The sequence below is a fragment of the Solanum pennellii genome, chromosome 7 (genome assembly GCF_001406875.1).
Source record: "Solanum pennellii chromosome 7, SPENNV200".
Lineage (NCBI taxonomy): Eukaryota > Viridiplantae > Streptophyta > Magnoliopsida > Solanales > Solanaceae > Solanum > Solanum pennellii.
The window spans coordinates 29,254,193-29,260,982 of NC_028643.1; positions in this window are offsets into that span (position 1 = coordinate 29,254,193).

Here is a 6,790-nt window from a genome sequence, read left to right on the forward strand (position 1 = left end):
TTTGGCCCCTTCCCGTCTTATTTCACCCTTTGGACACTAGGGTTCGCTGAGTGCACTAGGAGAATCGCCAAGTGAACCCTTGTTTGGCCCTTTGTTCCAGCCTGGCAGTGCTTTACTATTTTGGGCATAACTTTTTACTCCGAGGTCAAAATTGGGAAAACTCAGTGGCATTGGGAAGAGGACTCAAAGTCTTTTCATTGATTAGGTAATGGACCACCTAATTAATTTTGAGATAAATATATCATCACTTTAAGTTGGCCCCACAATCTAAGTTAACTGAAAAATCCTTCACGACCTATCTCGCCCAATGAACCCTATTTGGTTTGCCAATGGCATTGGAGTACTTGTTTAACGAACCTTGTTTCACCCGTTTTAACAACAACCCACTTTTGGGGAAGTTCACAAGGTGAAGGGAGGGTTGATGGGCGAATCGACAAAATCTTTGGTGACCCACGACTTTGTCCGCCCATTTTTCCAACATTGTAGGATAGAGGAGGAAGTCCTCATGATGACCAAGCACACTTTGGCGCATCGCAAAGTGGATTGGGCGACCATGATGCCAATCACCAACTTAACCTCCTAGAGAAACAAGTTCTTCTTATGTTCCATAAACACACATACGCTCACAAGACTAGTTCTCGAACGTCATAGTTGTCCCTTGATGTTTTGTCAGCCCCGAGCTACCCCCGAGACACGGACACAGGACCTAGGACCACAAGTGATCCTAATATAATCATGCTGGCATGATGATGAGCATACTAGTGATAATAAACTGAATGCCGAAGCTAGATCCTAATTTAAATGTAAAGATGGGAATACCCATATTCCATATGAGATAATTGAAAACTGACGAATTTAATTCAAAGAAAATATTAACTCAATGCTATGCAGAAACTAACTTTGTCTGAAAATAAGCTTCTAACTGACTAGAAATGGTGGGACAGGCCCAAAATAAGTCTAGCAAAAAATAAAACTTAAAGACCAAACTACTAAAAGAAACTAATGACTATTATCCTCAGAGAATGAGGACTCACCATTGATTCTGCAGAATTGGAGATCAGGAAATGATCTAAGCATGATCTGGATGCTAAGAACCTAAACCTACGTCACGAGAATATGTAGTGCACGTATGCGTAAGTACTTGAAAGGCACTAAGCTTGTAGGATAGAGTAAAACTGAAATTAAACATAAGTGAACAAGCAGAAAACCAAGTATAGTATTATGCACTTGATATACTGAATCTGAGCTAACTGGATGCAATGACCAATTTTATAACATGTTGAGACTGAATACTAACTGAACTATAAATATGGTCAATGAAATAAAGATTCTCTGAACTGTGGGAGTTACTAATAACCAATAATCAAACCATATGAGCTAAATGTGGACTTTGATGTATACTCCCCATCGAGAGGACCTAATATACCCTGCCAGAGGTATAAATGCATGTTGCGTGATCACTAAACTGATGACCAGGAGAGGACTAACAACCTACTTGGCTAGTAGTTCTGCGACTATTAGGTATACTGAACCCTAGTATAACTCGGTATTATGCTAGTCCCAATGAATTAAGTGATTAACATATTATGACTTAATATCTACAAATACTAGATAGCTCAAAAATGAACATGCAAACCAAGAATGCAACTATTAATGTGATAATGATGCATTAATAGTTCAGGGATACATATATATGAAGTAACTAAAATATCTGAACTTGCATGTGTAATTTAAGAACTAAAGAAATGCATAGCTAGGGTTTTGTAATTCATGCGATAAACTAAATAATAACTTTACAATCTGATTAGGAACAATAGTTAACTAATTTGTGATGATATGCTTTAATTCTAGAAACCCTAGGATTAATCATGATAATTGATAGAAGAACTGGCTGAAAACATGGGATCTAATGAGTGAAAGGAACCCACTAGTGAAATCCCACATGCCTAGTGATGAAAACCACAGACAAATATTTAGATTTTGGGGTTGGAATTGATGGAACCTTTTCGCATTCTCAAACTAGGGTTCGTGATCTTTTCCTATTTTCTTGCTTCTAATTTTCTATTTTTTAATTTATGATTTTGACTTAGATAAGTTCTTGTTATGTTTCTAGGCTTAAAGTGACTAAAATATGACGATTTGGGGCTTAAATGATGTGTCTTAGGATTTAAACGAACTAGGAAAAACCCAAAAGACACTTAGAAATTTTGTTGTCAGACCAAACGATGACCTGGACTAACGGGCCATCATTCAATTGATGGTTCGTCGTTGGTCTGCTCGACATGCCTTTATTTAAACAAGCGTAACTTTTTACTGGAGGTTGAATTTTAGCAAACTCGGTGTCCATGAAAAGATAATTCAATTATATATCATGTCATAGAGTATGGGATGTATAAATCAATTTTTATAAGAGTGACAATTTGAAGTTGACCCAATAACATTCCCCCCTAACTGACTGCTAACTTTCACCCACGTTCAGACCTACTTACTATAGATCGAATGACGATCCGTACTGGTCATCCGTAGTTCATGTCAGAGGATGGGTAACTTGAATTTCAATCCACGGACGCAAACCACGGACCGTAGTCTGACTTACAGATGATAAATCTGTCAGTGGATCGACACTTTATCGATTTTATGCTTCCCAAGTAGCTCTCTCTACAGACTGACTCATCCACAAAACCTAGATTGAAGAGACTTCTTTGATCCTAAACCTTCTAACCCGGCGGTCAAGAATCTCAACTGGTATATCCTCACAAGAAAGACTATTTTTCATAGCCACACTCTGTAATGACACTACAGAGGCTGGGTCACCCACGCACTTATTTAAGAGAGAGATGTGGAAGACTTGATGGGATGCTGCTCGTTCTGCTGGCAACTCTAACTCATATGCCACCTTGCCAACCCTTTTCAAGATCTTTTAATGGCTTACATATCTAGGACTAAGCTTCCCTTTCTTGCAAAATTTCATCACCCCTTTCATAGGTGACATTTTAAGGAAAACCCAATCATCAACTTGGAACTCTAGTTTTCTGGGATGTCTTAAGTCTATCTCCAATGGGTTGAACATTTTCGTTAGCATAAATGACTTAATTTGTCCCTATCAAAGCTTCTTCACCTACTCAAACCAACCAAAAAGAGATCTACATCTACGCCCATACAGTGCGTCATAAGGGGCCATCTAAATGTTGTAATGGTAGCTATTGTTGTAGGCGAACTCCATAAGAGGAAGATGATCATCCCAACTACCTTTGAAATCAACCATAACTCTCAATATATCCTCTAGGGTCTTAATGGTACGTTCTGCCTGTCCATTCGTTTGCATATGAAATGATGTGCTAAAGTTAACTTGAGTACCAAGACCATTCTAAAATGACTCAGTAATGAGAGGTAAACTGAGGACCTCTATCTTAGATGTTTAGAGAAATGAACCCGATAGGACCTCACAATTTCATTAATGTAAATCTTGGCATAGTCCTCCGCTGAATATGTAGTCTTAACAGCCAAAAAGCGAGAAGAATTATTAATCTTGTCAACTATCACCCAAAATAGAGTCATGGTGCCTACTAGTATGAGGCAACCCTTTGATGAAATCCATATTGATCACTTCTCATTTCCAAGTAGAAATGTCGATCTCTTGAGTCATACCCCCTGGTTTATGATGTTCTACCTTTGACTTTCTTGCAATTGGGACTCACTCAGAAAATCTGTTATATTCCTCTTCATGCCGTATCATCAGTAGACTTCCCACAGGTCGCAAAACATCTTAGTGGTACTTGGATGAATAAAATATCTTGAGCTATGGGCTTCTGCAGAATATGTTTTCTCAGGTCACCCACGTTAAGAACACACAATCTACCTTGGTAGAAAAGTACACTATCTCCCCCATGGGAGAAAACCTCCACTCTCTGATTATACTGCACCATTAAGTTCAAGCAAGATTGAATCACTGTCTTGCTTTTCCTTAACGTCCACCATCAAAGAAGATTCTGCCCCATTATGATCTTTCACACCACTGTATGATATGCTCATAAGGCGAACTACCAAGAGAACAAGACTGTGAACATCCTTCACTAGCTCCTTCCTTTCTTCGTCAACATGGTCTACACTACCCATAGACAATCTACAAAGAGCATCTGCTACTACATTCGACTTTCCAGGATTGTTTAGAACACTAATATCATAATCCTTAGAACTCAATCCATATCCTCTCGCAAAGATTTAACTCTTTGTGGGTAAACAAATATTGGAGGCTCTTATGGTCAATGAACACATCTATATGAACACCATACTAGTATTGTGTCCAGATCTTGAGTGCAAACACCATTGCTACAAGCTCAAGGTCATGAATTGGATATTTCTTCTCATGCAACTCAAGTTGTTTAAAAGCATAAATTATAACCTTAATCTCGTTTCATCAGCAACCTAGGCCAACTCTTCATGCATCAATAGATCACATAACCATTTGAACCTTCAGGTACATTCAAGACAAGTATGTAGTCAATCTAGTTTTAATTGTGCAAAGCTTTTCTCACAATTATCTGACCATTGAAAATTTACCATCTTCTCAGTCAACCTAGTCAATGGTGAGGATATGGATGAAAATCCTTCCACAAACCTTCTTTAATAACCCTCTAGACCTAAGAAACTTCTGGTATCTCTACTAGAGGTAGGTCTGGGCCATTTTTTCACTGTTTTCATCTTCTGCGAATCCACTTGGATCCCCTCGCTAGATACAATGTGACCAAGGAAAGTAACAGGTTGCAACCAGAACTCACATTTGCTAAACTTTGCGAATAGCAGACGATCTTTGAGAGTCAGCAGAACAACTATCAAATACTCGCATGTTCTTCCTTATTCCTAGAGTAAATGAGGATATCATCAATAAAAATGATAGCGAACAAGTCTATGTTCTGTTTGAACACTCTGTTAATCAAATCATTGAAGGCTGCAGGAGAATTGGTTAATCCAAATGACATAAATACAAATTCATAATGACCACACCAAGTTCAAAAGGTTGTTTTCGGAATGTCACTATCTCTGACTCTAAGCTGATGATAACCTGTTCTGAGGTCTATCTTTGAGAAATGACTAACACCCTGAAGTTGGTCAAAAAAGTCATTAATAATGGGGATGGTACTTATTCTTTATTGTGACCTTGTTCAAATGTTTATAGTCAATGCTCATTTTTAAAGAACTATCTTTCTTCTTTACGAACAACGCTGGTGCACCCCATGGAGAAATACTAGGTCTGATGAAGACCTTATCTAAAATGTCTTTCAATTGATCTTTCAATTCCTTAAGCCCTACAGAAGCCATTATGTAAGGAGGAATGGAAATAGGTTGGGTATCTGGAAGGAGATCACTTCCAAAGTCAATTTCCCTTTGAGGAGGGACTCCGAGAAGATATTTTGGAAACACTTTTGGAAATTCACTAACTACTAGGACTGACTAAAGAGTTGGGGTTTCAAAGCTATAATCCTTAACCCAAACTAAATAATAGAGAAATCCTTACAGATCATCTTTCTAGCCTTAAGGTACGAAATGAATCGACATATAGGCACTAAGCTACTACCCTTTAACTCCAAGATTGGTTCATCTGGAAACTGAAAGCGAACAATCCTAGTTCTACAATCGATTGATGCATAACCGAAATGTAATCAATCCATGCCTAGAATGACATCAAAGTCTACCATTTCTAAATCTACAAGATCTGCTGAGGTGACATTCGAAGAGACTATGACAAGGAAATTTTGGTATACCTGTCTAGCTATAATTGGGTGTTCAATTAGAGTAGAGACTGAGAAAGGTTCTGAGAGTATTTCTAGACTAACACTGAATTGGATTTCTATGTAAGGAGTTTAAAAAGAAACAGTAGCCCCTGGATCTAACAATGCATAAACATCAAGGTCAAAAACTCGTAATGTACCAGTGACTACATCAGGAGAACCTTCTTGATCCTGGCGAGCCTCAAGAGCATACAATATGTTTTGGCACTAACCGCCACCTGTACTAATGTGTTACGTTCCTGAGTCGAGCGACTTGCTGGTGTTAATGAAGTTGTAGATTAATCTCTACCACTACTACCTCTTTTACCTTGTCTAGAAGGAAAATCTCTCAAACTGTGACTTGATTGAACGCACCCAAAACATCCTTCCTTTGCAGCGAGGCACTTGCTAGATGGTTCTTACTACACTTAGGAAAGTGAGGTATGTCTTTGTGTATGAAACACTTCCTTGAGACTTAGATACTGGTGCCCTAACCTTCTGATCATACCTGTTCTTGGAGGATGGAACACTAGTTGATAAAGAGGCTGGGGTTGAAATCTTTTGTTGACTCTGCGAGCGATTTCCACCACCCCATTTTTGCAAAGAATAGTAATAGTTACCCATCCTAGTCTTCTTATTCTCTTTGTAGTGTTACCTACGTTTATCACCTTCAACCTACTGAGCATGAGCTATAAGCCTAGAGATGTTCATATCTCCAGTAACATAGCGTTTCTGCACTCAGCTTTCACCAAATCTTACACTCTGTACAAGAACTTACATCTGAGCCCTGAGTCAGCAACCATGTGAGGAGAATACTTGAAGAGTTGGTTAAACTTGAGCCCATACTGTTGGACGGTTATGTTTCCCTGCCTTAAATTCATCAATTCATGAGCCTTTGCTTATCTCAACTCTATTGGGAAAAACCTGTCCAAAAAGGTCTTACTAAATCACTCCCAAGTAATAGGAGTTGTATTTTTACCCCTATTTTTCTTCCACTGAGTGTATATGATATGAGCAATATC